At 42.9% G+C, this 17639-nt stretch overlaps 1 protein-coding gene across 3 annotated transcripts in view; it reads right to left on the minus strand.

Moving 5' to 3' along the window:
- CPNE4 (copine 4) overlaps positions 1 to 13255 on the minus strand; it is a 230158-nt gene extending 216903 nt beyond the window's left edge. For 2 of the 3 annotated variants that reach the window (XM_036398756.1, XM_036398747.1), the window contains exon 1: positions 13104 to 13254. The gene's annotated coding sequence lies outside the window, so the exon portion shown is untranslated. Of the gene's footprint in view, positions 1 to 13103 lie in introns of all 3 variants that reach the window. The other variant, XM_054518626.1, reaches the window with a different exon arrangement.
- Positions 13256 to 17639: the final 4384 nt, after the last annotated feature.

Here is a 17639-nt window from a genome sequence, read left to right on the forward strand (position 1 = left end):
TTTAGGCATCTTTGCTTCTTACTTGCAATAGGGAAATGTTCTGGTCATCTCCTTTCTGAAAAGTCACCAAATCAGTGCTCTGAGACCCTACAGCCTTCCTTTGTGTTCCCTTAAAATGTGGGTGGTGACTAGCGCAGCACAGAGAGAGGGCCAGGTGACAGCTGGAGAAACCTATGCTGCTAAATCATGCTGATGCTCAAAGTTTATTTAATCTTCTCTGTTTAAAGTCTGAGTGCATCTCTGAAAACATACATGGGTACTTGCAAGCACCAAATATGATTTAGTGAACTATTTAAAACAGGCATGGCCAGCCTTCCTTGTTGCCAGAGCCTCACACCAGCATCCTCACACAGCTCCAAGCATTGGCCTACACCACTTAAAGAGAAACAGAGATCGTTCAACAGGAAAGGGATGACATGAGCTCTCATGTATCAGACCCTGGTAACACAAGTGATTTCACCATGGGAGCTGTCACAAAGGGCCCTTTCAGGTGTTCATCATCTATGTAAGCCCAGCTGTACAGGCAAGTAGGGATTAACAGACAATTCCAGCAGGACTTCCTGCAAAGTGCTCAGCAGCTCCATCCATCTCCACCCTTTTCAACCAAAACAGTTATCAACAACTTTCAGTTCCTCTGCTCCAAATTTCTGCTGCTCATGCACTGTTTCTTCTGCAGAGGGATCCTGGCAAGCCACTCTCCATGGCAGGTGACAAACAAAGCAAACCAAGTGTGACTGCCTCACTCTTTACAAGGCTCACGAGACATTTTACACTGACAGCTAATGCATTACCTTTTCCACAGAGGTCATCTTCTGTGTGTTCCTCCTAACAAATGGCTAATAAGAGCATTTAACACCCATCACTGGCTCATTCATAAGCTTTTAGCTGCATACTAATTTTTCCTTCACTTCAACACAAGTGACATGACCTTCTACCTTATTTTCTACTTGCAAGTCCACTGGGTGTTCTCCATCTGTTTACAGCATCCATAATCAATTTAAAACAAATAAACAACAATCAAACACAAACAAATAAAAAAAACCCCAACACAAAATCCAGATTACAAAAATTCTTCGCTAACAGAGCCAGGGATAGGCCACATGAGAGCCACTTTAGAGAAACTGAATTTGTGGTCTAATGTATATATCTTCACTAAGCCAAGAAACCACAATCAATAACAGGTTATGTTCAGCTGGAGTTTCTTGGCAACGGCTGCATGAAAAACGTTAGGGCTTCTCTCTCCTTTGTTTTCCCATATCTTTCAGTAACCACTGGTCACTGCCAGTTCTACAGAACTCCTGTGTTCTGCTGGAAATCTACACACTGGTGATCTGTGAAAATTTCTGGAGTGCAGCTTGTATTTTGTCAGTGAATTTAAGGAGATCAGTTACACTGCAAGTCACTTGCTGCATCCATCTTCCCTAATTGTCTTGAACTGCAGGAGAAATGGACCATTTCAAATTGATCAAATCCTCAACATTCTCTCTTTGCTATTTCATTCAACCCCAACTTAGCCTCCAGTCACAGTTAAAAACAGCACTCTTTGAAAAAATTCATATCAGACAATGGATGGTCATAGAGAAATGTATGCAACAGCATGAAAAAATTATTCACCTGCTAATTGAGTGGTTAAACATAACTATTCCATAATAAAACACCACCAAGTCATAAGTGCAAGTAAGGAAATTAACTCTGAGTACTCACTTTAGAGAATGATTACAGACTAACTGCCCACAGTGAAAGGAATTATAGGAAGGAAGGTAGTAAAATTCAAGTCATGCAAAACTCTGCTTTATGCATATTATCATCCTAAATTCCTACAGAATATCTTTATTAGGCTTCACTTGTAAAAGTCATGCTTCTTCTTAAACTTACACAGTACAAACCAGGTTTAGACCCTCATAATTCCATGTAGGTAGTGTTTATGAAAGAAAACTGTCAGGAACAAATTTTTTCCATTAAAAGAAGGACCAGCATAGTTTAATAGGACAGGAAAGCAAATCAATGCATTAACATAATGAGTATCAAGTTGCAGAAATTAAAGATTTGTTTAAGGCAGGAAACAAACATCTTCACAGTGAAACTAGTTTTTGTGAGCACCACTTAAACATTGGTTCAAAGCAAACCCATATCCATTGCATATTAGAATAGCTAATTTTTAAATCTCATCCAGCCAGCCCTTCTGAGAGTCACTGCTTGCCTTCAAATACACTTCTTTGAGCAGTTAACTCCAAAAAGTTTAAAGAATGCTGCTTCAAAAGAGGTTCTTTCAGAGAACTTCAAAACAAACTGATGTTCTTGACTATTTTTAAACAAACCAACCAAATCCTTTACTTAGGTGACAAATTCAACCCCTAATTAGGGAAACACCCAGAAAGAAGAATGCCGTAAGAAATTTCAACTGGATACAAGAATCCCTGCAAATTTTTGTTTTGCTACAGCAGGAAGTAAAGATCATGGATGGGGAAAAGTCATTCTTCAGCATCACATCTGAATGAAAAAGAGAATTTTAGTGTGCATACAGTTTTGTCATCCAATCGACTGATTGCTTTGAAAAACAAAACTAGCAGAAATCATCCTGTAAAGACTTCTTCCATTTAACTGCTCCCAAACGTCACGAAAAAGCAACCAAGTCACAACCAAAATAAAACAACAAATGACAAAACTGCCACCACATACAACCACCACCACTCCAGTGCATAAAATAATCCTTAACAAAGCAGAAAGTAGAGGATGACTGATGTGCCAGTCACTTTGATAACACCTGATGAATGCTTATGCCACCATGTCTGAAGCTTTAAGTGGCCTCTCTTTGAGGAAGCTACCACAGCGTCTGTCCCTCTTTGTAAAGAGCAGTGGGAAGTCATTCACATCACACTTTACAAATTTCCAGCAGCAAGAGGGGTGGCTGACACTTTTCCAAGGTGTCAAACTAGCACTTGACTAGCAAGTCATAGAAGTCACTTCAAGCAGTCAAACATCTAAATTGCAACAGCAAATACATCAAAAAAGTGTTAATAAATAGCCAGTTTACAAAATAGGACCATTACCAGCTGCACACTATCAGAACTCTTAGCTCAAGGAAAAAACCAACATCAAAACAAGCCCTATTATTTTCACAGTTTGTTAACTCTTGTGATTTTCTGTCAGAAACGTGTTGACTTCCTTCATGTACTGCATAGATATTAAAAATTTAAGAAAGCTACACCTCCCGCATAGAAAGGATCAAACAAATCTGAAAGCCTACTTCTGGAAGACTTCATAAAATCATAAAGGATGTGGCTGAAATACCATTTGTCCCCAAAACTGAATTAACTGTATCTGAAAACGTCACAGTAGATATTCTCTGCTCTTTAAACCTTCAAGCGAATGAAAGATCAATTATTTCAGATTTTTTTTCTGCTCCACTACTGTTCCAATAAGAAAGTTTTTCCCAGTGTTTGACCTGATTTTCCACTGCAGATAACAGAAGTTCCAAGTCTGAAAACTTACAAATACAAGAAAACATTTAGTTCCTTTTGTGGTACTCTCTTCTTTTCCTGACATTCAAGACAGGAATAATTCTAGCACCAATGAATGCAATATAAGTTTTGCTTTGCATTTTAAGAAAGTGAGAACTTTACTAGCTGTTTTTTCATTAAAACACACTTGTAATGTTTGATTCTTCCATCCCTTGGGAAATACTAAAAGTATCATCTTGTATCTTCATAAAACTTGTTCTTATTTTTAACTTCCTCCTAATTTTACCTACTGCTCCACCCTTTCCTGCATAAAACATAGCAGGCACATGTCCTGATTCTCACCCACAGTCCATTGCTCCTTTACAACTCCTGTCAACATCTTGAGCTTTACCTTCCTCTATTTCCTCTTTTGATAGTTTTTGTGCCTTTTTTTTAATAGAATTATAGAATAACTTATGTTGAAAAAGATCTTTAAGATCATTGAGTCCAACAGTTAATCTAACATTACCAAGTTCACCACTAAAGCAAGCCCTTAAGTGACACATCTGTGAATGTTTTAAATACTTCCAGGAGTGATGACACCACCAGCTCCCTGGGCAGCCTGTTCCAGAGCTTGACAACCTTTTCAGTGAAAAAAAATTTTCCCAATATTGAACATAAACCTTTCCTGGCACAAAATAAAAGAGTTTTCCGGACCATAGGCAATTCACATCAGCACCACTTGTCTCTGTCTAGGATCAGGCAAAAAGCCAATTACAAACCACATTAGTGTCAGAAACACATAGAAAAATCACACTGACAGGTAAAAGTCCAGCACAAAGAAGGCTTAAGTTACAAGGCTTCTCCAGCCAACATCCAGTTACTTTGAAAGTAATTCAAATAACCTTGCAGCTACTATTCACTGTGTGTCCTCCTAAGGGAATTGGCACAGCACAGCTCATACTGAATTCACACCTCAGCTTTGTGTGAATCCTCCTCCTAGGGGTTCAGCTATCTGTGATTCAAGGCCTAGTTTTGACACAGCAGAACTGCATAACCTTGAATGAAACTTCTAAGGAAACTGCCAGCTTGCAAGAAAGCTGTGCAACAATACTCAGACTAGAGCCATGATAGACAGGAATGGTAAATCTGCAGCTAGACATAAGATCCTTGAAAGAACCTAGACTGTTAACAGTTCAAGGACTCAAAAAAACCAAAGCTAAAACACCAAACCAAACCAAACTAAATCCGCAAAAACAACAACAAAAAAAACCCAAACAAAAAACAAACAAACAACAAAACCAAAACAAAACAAAACCAAAAAAACCAAACAAAAAAAAACCCAACAACAACAAAACCCAAAAAAAACACCAAAAAAACCAAAAAACCAAACAAACAAAAAAAAAACCCCAAAAAAACAACCAAAAAAACCCAACCAAAACCAAAAATGACCCACAAAAAGCTGTGGAAAAAAACCAGCAATACTGAGGATCATTCCATCCAAGGCACAATAGAAGTGAACTTTCCCACTTTCCCCAATACTGATGACGTCCAGGCCAGCAATGGTCTGGATGAGTGTGGCCACACCTGGAGATGTGGGTTCCTCAGTGAAAGAGCAATATGGACATACTGGAGAGAGACCAGCAAAGGGCCACAAGGATAATGAAGGGATGGGAGCACCTCACATGAGAGGAAGGAGAACTAGGACTGTTCAGCCTCTGGAACAGAAGGCTCAGGGGGGAAATTACTAACATACACAAATATTTGAAGAGAGGGCACACAGAGCATGCAGCTGGCCTTTTTCCAGTCATGCCCAGTGACTAGACCACATGTGATGGGCACAACATGAAACACAGAAGTTCTTTCTGAGGATCAGGAAACACTTTTTGCACTGTGAGAGTGACCAAGCACTGGCACAAGCTGCCCAGGGAAGTGGCAGTTTCCCTCCCTGGGGAAATTCAGAAACCACCTAGACACAGTTCTGGGTGACTGGCTCTAAATGGCCATGCTTGAAGGGGAATTGGACCAAACGACTTCCAGAGGTGCCTTCCAGCCTCAGCTGTCCTGTGAGGTTGTGAAGCAGGTGTCTGAGAATGGTAGGTCAGTGCTTTGCCTGGTTGCTAGTCACCTACCACACTTCTCAGTCGGTAAAGAACAGTTTTAAAATTATGTGTGTCTTGTTTTCATAGTCTCTGTGCACACACTCTTTGTTCACAAAGTGGCCAAGGGAACGCTACAGCTAACTGCGTTAGCTTTTCCCCACAGGGGTGATTAACAGGAGCTCCATCTAACAGAATCCACACTGCCAACCAAATTCACTGAATAGTTCAAAAAATTCTATGGTTATGAATGCACTGATGAAATCAGAAAGTTCATACATAACAAGACCCCATGAGCCAAATATTTTAGCTTTGAGTGCAAAAACTGAAATATCATTTCCTTTACTAGTCCATGGAAAACATTTAAGAATTAATCACCTGAAGAGTACTTTTCCAATTAACTTATCCTTGCAATCTATTTTATTTAATGTTGCAGTATTTATTACAAACTGTTTTGAGTTGATGGGGAAACATTGAACAGCTTATTCAGGTATCTCTTCCTTGAGTCCACAGTTGAACATAATTCATAAGTAGGACTATTAAAATTCAACTCACACAAAAAATATTTTCTTGTATAATCAGTCACTTTCATATCATTATTTGCACGTAAAATAATTACAGAAGCGAGACAATATTTAATTCAATATAAGGGATAATCTCATAAAAACATTTAAATATTTTCAAGCTTTTTTGTGTATACCTTATTTTAAATCAGCCATTTATTACAAATCTATGTTGAGATGAAGTTTTAGTCTCCTGTCTCTAATTATAAGCTGCTTCTGACATTTCAAACTGCAGTTACAACCTGCATATAATGAACATTTTTTCTGCCTCATCTCCCAGTCCTTGATCAAGACACAGAGTATCTGATCTTGTGACTAAAAAGTGACTTTCTAACACAGTTCACCAATTTCTTCATTTCTGACTACTCTGCCGTCCTAATCTTATTTTATTTTTGCTTACAGAGGACAAGATTTTGATGGATAGGAAAAAGAAGGATTTATACTGTCATTTTCCCTATAAGCTTCATATGATCCTTTAAGATATAAAATCAAAACGAACAGAAATATTTATTTGGAATCTATAGTGAAGTTAGCATGACTGGCTATATCACGAAGAGAAGCAAAATCAAAGTTACAGATAGTCAGGCATCACTTAGATGAAGGGCCAAATTGACTTTTCCTAAATTCAGAGAAAATTACAGGTGCCTTAAAGGTTTCTGCTTGATCTTTCTTAACTTCACTGTGGCCATCTCCAGCATATACTGTCATCCCCAACCTAAAGAGCTGACATTGTATTTTGTACATCTCCAAAATCACACACACACAAAAAAATTTTAATTAAGCTTTAGTCCAGCTTTTTTTTTTTTCAGTCTTCTCCACACAAGTAAAGCTGGCCTCAGCCCAGATCTTTAATGCAAGCTTAAAACTGAAAGCTTTCTGTGAGTTTAAAAAGAACATCCCCAAGCAGTTACAAGCTGCCTGCAATCCCTCACAGAGGACTGGACCCTACTTAAAACATTCTGACAGGCAGGCTGCTCCAATTTTCTATTTTCCCTTCCCTCACTCTTCTCCTTCATCTACACACTCATTCCAAATAAATAATTTCATAGATTTTTACAGATTTTCTTTTCTTCCTCCTTTCTTTGATCACTATACAAAGATGAGCCTGCCTGGCCAAATGTCTAGCAAGATCCCCAAGTCATTTTCTATCTTTTTCAGTGAACTCTAATGATCCCATAAAACTTGCACCACAAATTAAAAGCCAAGTAAAAGCATCTGCTTTTATCAACACATGATGTACCAGGGCACCATTTGCACCAGGAGTATACAAATGATGTGAAACTCTATCAACTCACAAATGCAATAGTAACAGCAGCAGCAATTAGTGTAAAACCAGATAAGAAACAGCTGTCTAGATTACTTAGCACACTGTTAGCTGCAGGTTATTCATTTGTCCACATTTCTGAGGATTTTACTGGCAATGACTTCAAAGTGCCAGTCACAGTCCTCACATAATGATACACTTATTACCTGACTGCAGATATTGTACAAGATATTTTTAATTCAACAAGCCAGTTCTGCATTTTTCACAATACTCAGTTGATTTTGGCAGAGTTCTTCTAGATGGCAATTAACATTAGCAATCCCAGTCCTTCACATTATGCTGAGACAGAGTGGCAAGCATTACTAAAGACAAAAATCTTGCCAGAAGGCTCTGTACAACATAATGCACAAGGAGAAACTTTCTCAAGTAAACAGCTAAAAAAGAGTCAGAAATTAATTCTGGGACTGCCCCTGTCTGAGATGCAACCCATAGGCAGATTATTGGCTTTTTCCACCTGTGAGAAGGGTGCCTTGCCCTCTCCAGGTGCACAGTGAATGTCTACCTTGCTGCTTGATGACTGACAATCCAAGTAACTTTTGGTGATCAATTCATAGGAGGAAATTACAGAAGGCAGTAGATTAGAAAATCATGGATTAATTGCCCTAGCAGCTCCCCAGCTCAGTCTTTTACACAAACTTTTCTTACTTAGGGCTCACATGCTTTCCATTTGTCCCCTCTTCAACTAAAGGGAATCTTGCTCTCTACTATTTCAACTCTAACAGCCACTGACTTCAGGCTTTGCTGAGCCACTTTGCAGTCACTAGCAAATAACGCTGTGGGCATTCTCCCTGTGTCAATCACATAATATTGACAAAAAATGAGAAATCAAAGTCACACAGACAGGAATCACTGCTTTAGCCATAAAAGGTTGGTCTAGCCAAGAGTCCTCTTAGTGCCCCATCCCGAGGTGCTTCTTGCACTGCCTTCAGTCAGGCTACCAAAGAAGCTGGCAGAGATTTCATTTCCAGCTTTGGAGAGCCTGGGCTGGCAAAGCAGGAAAGGTTACTGGAAGAAATAGAGCGGGGGGAGGGCAGCGAGCTAAGTTAGGAGAGGAATCTCCTTCTGCCCAGACCAGCTCCTATACAAAACGAGGCTCATAAGGAAAGAAAGGGCTTTGATGTCACAGGATACCACAGCGTGACCCAGGTAAAGCAGGCGATCACTGCGAACGGGAGGGAGCCCAGGATGTGTCGCAACAGGGGAGCGGAACAAGTGGCTCGGGATGCGCATCCCGAGGAGAGGATGCCCCTCACCGGGGGAGCGGAACAAGTGGCTTGGGATGCGCGTCCCGCCCCACACACCCTCCGGCATCCCGGGCGTCTCGGGATGCGCGTCCCGCCCCGCACACCCTCCGGCATCCCGGGTGTCTCGGGATGCGCGTCCCGCCCCGCACACCCTCCGGCATCCCGGGCGTCTCGGGATGCGCGTCCCGCCCCGCACACCCTCCGGCATCCCGGGCGTCTCGGGATGCGCGTCCCGCCCCGCACACCCTCCGGCATCCCGGGCGTCTCGGGATGCGCCGGGATCCCCGCGAGCTCCGCCGGTCCTCGGGCGCCCCCCGGCGGCTCCGCCCTGCCCGCCGGGATGGGAGCGCCGGGAGCGCCCAGCCCCGCTCCCGGGGGATGCCCGCAGCATCACCGCCGCCCGCGGAGGTCGCGGATGGGTTGATGGGACCAAGACCGGGTCGGAACCGGGAGTTCCACACTTAGCGCTGGTCACGCGTATGGAATCAGTTAACAGGGACTGACACAGAAACGTCATTACTGGGCAAATCCCACTGTTTCTGCAGGCTGCAGGTGGAGCTGCCAAAGCAGTTTGCTTAGACACACCCTTCACGTAATCATTTTTTTAAGAAAATCAGTGGGAAATGGGTTATTTACTGCATCAGTTTTCACTCAGCATTTGGATATCGGAGAGAAAGGGAAAAGTAGTGGTAAAATTTCCCAGTGAGGTGACTTGCAATGTAACATTTCCATTCCTGTCCCATTCCTGGTTAATTTTTGCTGTCCGGATGGTATCCAAGCACCTGTCCTGAAATTCACTCCAAGCACTGCACTCAGCCACAGCAGACAGTAGAGGTTTAGTATTTCTGCACCCTCACAGCTGTGGTTCAGCAAAGCATTCCAGCTTATTCACCAAAACACTTGGGCATGTGCTAGTTTTCAAGCATGCATGTAGCTCCCCTTATCTCCGTGTAGCTTTTTTTCTAGGCCACAAATGCCACTCTCAGACCTACCTTTCTCTGAGAATCCAGAGGCTGTTTGAGGACTGCACATCACTTGGAAGAATACATCCTGAGTCAAAGCTGGCAACTTCACAGCTGTATAGCATTTGCAGCATAAAAGAGCAAGCAGGAGCAAATTATCACAACTTCATTTGCTTAAAGACAGCAACTACAGTTGGCTGATTAATGGGAGACAACATGAGGGTCTTTAGGGACTCAAATGTGAATATAAACTGAATAAAAACCTCTCTCTACCAACAACTAGCATCTTGGCAACTGCACCAGCAAAGAACACTTCAGTTCCAAGGGCAGACAAAAGCAGAACTCCTCAGACCAGGCTACTTTGCAGGTTTTGCTGTCAGGCATCCTGCAAAAAGACTGAAAATACTTAGGCACCCTAAAGTTTTACACTGCAGTTTTTAGGAGCAAAAATGGACTTACGCTTTTGAGTCACAAATGCTTCAACCTCGAGTTACCATTTTCACATCAGCCTTGGCATAGCTCTTTTTAGGCATGTATCCTTCATCCTTCAGTCAGAACTTCCTGCTTACCTAAAGTCACCTTTCCAATGAGATTCCCTACAGTGGCTGATATTAAATTTTAGATTGGATATTTATGCAAAGTGTTGCTGACTAATGGTTGCACAGGAATCATAATGCTGACCACTGGCTATCTCACATTCAAATTTCACCACTCTAAACATCCATTAACAGAGCCTTGTTTCTGCATGGAGTCTAATAGAGGATTTTAAACCATCAAAATAATAAACTCAGGAAAAGGGAAGCTATGACAGCATGATAAACTACCAAATACCATGTGCATGCAAAGAGATAGAAAGGAATGTGATAGAAAAACTCTTCAGACTTTGAATGTTGTCAGCCAACCATTGAATGCAATACCTAGAAAGAGGTGCTCAAAGAATCTATAGCAAACAAGGCAGACAAGCCAGATTGAACTGCCAGTCTAGACCTTTTTCAATCTGGCCTCAATGTTTTGCTCTTTCAAACTCAGCAAGGCACTTAATCTCTTCATATCCATGACACTTTTTAGCCCACCTCGTGAAGGCAAATCAACAATTGTGATATATAAGTGATAGCTGCCACAGAAAAGTCTCCTTTAAACGAGCACTGAACATGGAATACCACAATGTGCACCCCATTAGATTCTCTGTGCAGGGAGAGCTCCAGGCTTTGGCACACTGCTAAGAGGATAGTTTTTCTGTTCAAGGTGCAAATATCCAATCTCTTGAGCTGAGTTAGTTCACCATAATTCACCTTATTTCAGTGCTTCAAACTGGGGTACATTTAAGCACCCTGGTTTAGAAAAATCTCTACCCAAGGATTGTAAGATGTCCAAGATGGACAGTTAAGCATGATAGCTCAGCTGTATGCTTGCTGCTGAGCTCCACAAGCTGATAATGCTCTTCACATGCATATTAAGGATCTCCTTTTGAATGTTATTAACAGCTTTCTTGAATACTTTTAACTTCAGTGATACACAATTTGTTTTCCATCACCCTAGCTCTGTGCGATGTTCCTCGCACCACTCAGTTTTTTCCGTAGACCTATCCTTAAAGATATTAGGTATCCAACCTCCAATGAAGTTAGCAATACCAACACATATATCTGCAGACACTGAATTTACATGCAAAGGATTCATACTGGATTGTGGTGTCAGTTTGGGAACACCAGTACTGAAAACCAAAGCCAACAGAGTTATGCCCTGTTTCAGAAACACTCCCTATTCTTTCAAGTTGAATTGCAATTGTCCCAAACAGCAAATACACCTGCCCCACTAAAGACTATTTTAAGGCTATTTGAAGCTTTCCTGTAATGTGCATTTGAATTCCACAGACCACAATACAATACCTTTTCCTCATTTGAATAGCTAGATTGATCAGACCTACACCACCTGAAATTTCAAGGAACCAAGAACAAACTTGAGAAGGAGTTCTATCCCAAAGGAGTTTTTCTAATCTGAAAGTAGCTACAAACCCAAAGAAAAATGTTGGGTTTTGTTTGTTTGTGACCCTCCCCAAGTCTGGTCCAATGTTGCTGCTACTTGAAGGGCAAGAAAGTTTCCATTTTATTCTGCCTACTTTCCTGCCTTAAAAAAAAAGCAATTTCACATAAACTCTTGCAGTTGCAGCAAGAAGAAAAGTTCCACAACCAAATGACTGGATTCTGTAAAAATGCTTACTGTCAGGTGTTTCAGCAGCATAGAAAAAACAGAACAGCAGTAACTGAATAGTCAGCTCACATGTGTGGAAATTGAAACCTCCAAGCTATTCTGGGAGCAATGCTCTGTTTTCTGTAACATTTGTGCATAATCACACCAGAAAGCATGCTCTTTGCCGGAGAGACTATGATTACATGCATGTCTGTACACCTTCTATTACAGCTGAGTCCCTGATTATTAAATAGAGCATCTGAGGCTCAACTGCAACACAAGCAAAATAAAACACGTTCAGGATGAAAGCAGTTAACTTGGCACTGCCAGCAAAACACATGGAGCATTTCTGAATTGCAATCGCTATCTCTCCAAAGGATGTCACCAGATTCCCTGTTTACCCGACACGTTTACTCTTCTTTAAGGCAGGTAAAAAGAGTCCTCCCCCTACCTTGTACACGTCAAGCAGAGAGGGCTTAAAGTAGAGAAATGAAAAGAATTTGACTTGAAAGTACTTCAGCTGGACCGGTGAAAATGAGATCCAGTTGCAAAGTTACCTAACTGAGCCCGTACTGCACAACTACAGCCAGTTGTGTAACAAACCTCAGGACAATTTTACAGCTCTTAATCAGGAAAAACTCCCCGCTGATTTCAACGAGGGAGCTCTAATCAATCAAAAGCTCTAAGAACTGATTCCGGTTTTCTCCTTTTTAATGAAAAGGTTTATTTTGAGCGATGAGAACATCAGATTACATGAACTCAGCAAACCTATAGCTCTCACTTTATCGGCATAAGGAATTCGTCCTGTGTTTTAATTTACCAACTGTATTTGGTAGCGTACAGGAAAAAAAGTAACAACACCTGAACTGACATAGAATAATTTCACAAATAACGGACCTGTTCTCCTGACAGGCAAAAGATAAAATAGAGGGAGATCCGCGGCTCTTTAATTAAACACCATCCCCTCTGGGCGAACGGGGAAGACCAGCGTCCCCGTCCGCCCGAAGTTGCGCCGCTCCCCGCGGCAGCCGGGAAGAGAATCCCCCCGCAACGAGCCCGCAAGTGACCGGCGGGGATTCCCGAGCATCCCGAAACAGCGCAGGAAGACCCTGCCGGAGCGGCGGCACCGAGGGTCGGAGGGAGGCAGGCGGGATGCGAGGCGCCCGCTCCACGTGCGCTACCTCCATTCCCGCACCGCCGGCCGGGGCGACAGAGCCCGGCGCACCCGTCCCGCCGCCCGCCCGCTCCCGAGTCCCCTCAGGTGCGCCGCCCGCCCGCCCCTACCTGCCCGCCGGCGGCGGCAGCAGCGACAAGCCCCCTTCTCCCGCGCCGGGTCCCTGTCAGCGGTCGGCGGGAGAGCAGGAGCGCCGTCCCGCCGGCAGGGCAAGCCCCATGTGAAGAAGAGCGAGGGAGCCCGGCGGCTCCACCAGCGCGGCCGAGGGGAGGGGACGCGGGGAGGAGGCGGGAGGGCGGGACGCGCCCGGCGCTGCCCCCGCGCGGAGCCGCCCCGGGCCCGGCCGCGCCGGAGGCGCCGAGCCCGGCAGCGCCCCCTGCGGGGAGCGGCGGGCACCGACGGGCGCTGGGCACCCTCCGGGGCTCCCTCGGACCTCTCTGCCCTCTCTGCCCTCTCTGCCCTCACTGCGGGAGCGGCGGGCACCGACGGGCGCTGGGCACGCTCTGCCCTCTCTGCCCTCCCTGCGGAGAGCTCCGAGCTCTTCTCGAGAGCCCCTTCAGCACACCCGATGCAGTTTGCTTGTACTGCTGAGGGGCCGCCAGTAAGTCCAACCAGTGTTTCCAGTGAGTGAAACATTGTGGTAAGTTCGGGCTGTAACATCCACATGCCGGCAGAATTCTCAATATCACAAAATTGAAAATGCATCGGGGCCCACAAGGTAAGGAGGCAGCAGCGCCAGCCTAGAAAGAATGAAACAAGTTGGATGGATGCTGTGGGACCATTGCTTCTCCTGGCATCAGGGCTCTTGCTGACTCTGCAGTGCCTCCCTAAATGTCCTAACGGGAAGAAGGGATAGGATGGCCCCAACTAAGGAAAAAGAGAGTTCTTACAGTTAAAACACAGCACATGGACTTGGGATATCAGGATTCACTGTTTCACTTTGCCCACCCATGGCAGCCACTCAGTTCTTAATCTACCGAGCGATTCTGGTGATGCCGAAGTGAGTTCTTGTTAAAAGTTTGGCTGGCTTCCCAGAAATCCTCAGATTACGCAGGGAATTGGATTCATACTTGTCAGTTAAACAAGTGCCCAAATAGTTGCAGAATATGGCATCTTTGTGCCGTAGCTCCCCATCTCTATTATCAAATCCCCTTCCCTACCTTGCAAGAATCTGATGAAGACCTATCTGAGGCATGATTTCACAATGACAGAGCTCCCAAAGCATATCCACTAAGAGATAGATGGTGCAGTTTCACCCCATTCTCCTCCAAACAGGCATAAAGATAAAAACATAAAATATTTTGAAAAGAAGGTATCTCCAGGGATGCGAATTTTTCAGGAAAGGAGTGAGAGACAGAAACAAGTCAGTGTGTGCTGTGAATTTGATGTCAGGTTTTGCTGAGCTGGCAAACCCTGGACTACTGCTCCTGACACTGTGAAGTGTGAAACACAGAACAGGCAGGCAAACACATTTGCTAGCCCAAACCAGGAACACGCATCACAAGCCTTCCAAATTAAAAATTTTGAGACACCTCTTGGGATATAGCTGAAGTCCTCTGTCAGAATACCATGACTCTCTAATTAGAGACTTCAACATGATATTGGTGCAAATGTTAAAACTACACATAGTAAACCTGATCTTTTTTCACATTCCTGATAAAGTGCAACAAAAAGCAGCATTTTACTGAGGATATTATGCAAAAAATCCTGCTGACCAGTATTTTGTTCCCAGCATTAATATAAAAAAGTCATTTTATTTATGAACTCACAGAGATAAACATATATCCCTTTTATGGTACAGTGAGAACTATACATCTAAACTCATTTAAATATAATAAACATTATGATTTCCCTTGTCTTTTCTGCTTATCTCTTCTCTGTTACTGTTTTGTAAAACTATGATTTTTTTTCCTTATGTACCAGTACTTAATAGCATAACCATAAAGGTAATCAAGTTCTCCAGGAAGCCAAGATTTCCCTTAATTTTAGTTGGATCTCACAAGTCTTTAGCTTAATAGCAGCAGGACCATATTGCACAGATCTGCATAGGTGAAGCCTCCAGGGAAAATCTGTGAATTGATACAAAGGCAGGTTGTGCTGTCCCAGAATAGCTGCTGGGTGAGGCTGCTTGGCTCCCAGGCTCTGCATGCTGTGTCATGGCTGGGAGCTGTGACAGCACCCTGGCTCTGCCTCCTGCCAGTGGGACACAGCCTCTTGCACACCAGGATGCTGGATGTTGTGCTCAGCTCTCTAGAAAACAGCCAGAAACACAGTATGCCCTGCAGGAATAAGGGAGACCTCATGCATCTGTGGCTTTGGCAGGACTCTCACAGAACAGATTTGTAGTCTAGCTGTAGGCTGGTGCCTACCCCTGGGGTAACCTGCAGTAGGGGGCTGTGAGAAGGAAGGAGCAGGGTCTAAATTCCATCTGCGTTTGCCTGAGTCCAGATAAACACGAAGAGGGAGCTTTCTGTTCTCTATCTTACACTCCAGCACTAAAATAATACTTCTCATTCTGAGGCACAGATCAAATAAGGGCTTTGAATATCACCCTGTAGTTATGTGCCCACACAGTTACATGCCTCGACGTCCCCTCTGCTTGCTAATATTACAGGCTTGCTTTGCTAAATCACCCTTAAAAGGGCAGAGAGCTGCTGTAAATTAGAACAGAACTGCTGAAAGTACCTGAGTCCACCTGCGGGTGGCATCAGAATGTCTTCAGTAGACCAAGACGTGCCGAGGAAAGAGGAGAGGGATGATATTACTTCCTACTTGCCAACTGCCAGAATGATTACAGTACGAGTGCTGCTAAGAAGTTCGCATAAATCACCAGATCTTTAAATTAAAAGGATGATTTAAAGTAGTAAGAATTAACATCACTCCATCAGCCCTTTTCATTCTGACAAAGAAATCTTTATTAAACCTCCCAGCCAAGCTCTGTACAGGTTATAGTTATCACAAGAGGAGGATGCACATGCATGGTTTAAACTCACAGCTTCTACAGCTTCAGCAAAATGGGAACTTTATCACCACCAAAAGTACTTTCATACATCTTCATGTAAGCCTCAAGGAGTCAGCTACAAATTGATGAACACAAATGAATTACCACAGTTGCCCAACAGGACACAGAAGGGTTAGGTTTAGGATAACAAAGGTGCAGATGCAACCAGAGCAGCGTTGTACAGTGTTTTTAAACTGTTGTGTTACAATTGTCATGCTTGTTTCTAGTACCTATATGGATCAGGAAAGACCTTATCACACTGAGACAGGTCAGTGTATACTCCCAAGCCAATATATATTTTGGAAACATTCAAGTTCTATGGGTCTGACTACTGAGGAAATTATTGCCTTACCTGCAGAGTATCTTGTGCTCATTTTAGAACACATTTTTTCAGAATTTGATCATGCCTTGTACTGCTCAGTTGCCCATATGACTAAATTGCACTGCCTGAGACCATAATCACAGTAAACCTTAGTCAACTTGTGCCCAGCAGTCACCATCAGTTGTAAAAGGAGGAAAGCATGACCTTCAAAAACACATCAGGAAAAATGTTTCTTTCTTTTTTGTCTCTTTTTTTTCTTCCTCTGTTTTGAAAACATTTAAGATGATCTAAGCTGGTGTTTGTTGCCGCAAGCATTGATCTGCTCACCTGACATTTACATCTGACTTTCTCGCCAGAAAATGTGATTTTTCTTGGGAACTTCATTGACACTGTAGCTTGCAAAAGGCCTGGATTAATTTCATTAGAGACTGAATACTTGATCTCTATAACAACTGATGAGGTGGGACCATATTGTTTATTACAGTTTAGGTATGTGAAAGAAGTCTGAAGTTCAAATCATCTGGCTTCTGAAAAACTGGGTTCTTTTAGAGTATTTCCAAGAAAAGAATCCTATATGTTGCCCTAAAACTCATTTCTAATTAGTACTGATAGAGGATCAATTCCAGTTTACCATTTCCTTCCATTAATTTATTCTTAATAAAGTTACTATTAAAAAAAAAAGCAAGATTTGTTCTCATGAGATTTAGAGTCGTGAGTCTGTGTGTACAACAGTCATCACAGAGAATGAGTTGGTTTTTTTTCTTGTCAGCAGTGATGCTATTTTTAGTTTTGTATGTGGTCCTTATGTGTGTCATAGATAGGCACAATAGATACACATTGGCAGCTTTGATCATATTCAGAGATGGGCTGATCTCCCAGTCCAGGAAATTATCCTAAAACGCTCATCATGTTGGCAGCAGAATTTTAACCAACAGTTCCCAAGAGCTTCTGCCAGCATATTTTTGCCTTTAGAGGATCCAGAGCTACTAAACATATTAGAGGAAATGAGAAAGACACAGGAATCATATATTAAAAAACCAAAACCCACAACAACAAAATCTACTTGGGCTACAGCTATAACTTTGTATCCCAAAGGTCTGAGAAATCATTCAGGCAGTTGTGTGATATGTGGCACTATCTGAACCCTCACACTGGACTCTTTTGGCTTCGATCCATGTTCACGCAGTGGTCCTTTAGCACAGCTTTGTGGCACTGAAGAGCAATAGAGCTGGCACCATCGCTGACACTGGGATGTGGCATTGAGTAGTGTGACAAGACACAGTACACATTAGCCTGAAGGCAAGGCTGTGCTTTGTAGCTAAA

Source organism: Molothrus ater, chromosome 1 (assembly GCF_012460135.2).
Source record: "Molothrus ater isolate BHLD 08-10-18 breed brown headed cowbird chromosome 1, BPBGC_Mater_1.1, whole genome shotgun sequence".
NCBI lineage: Eukaryota > Metazoa > Chordata > Aves > Passeriformes > Icteridae > Molothrus > Molothrus ater.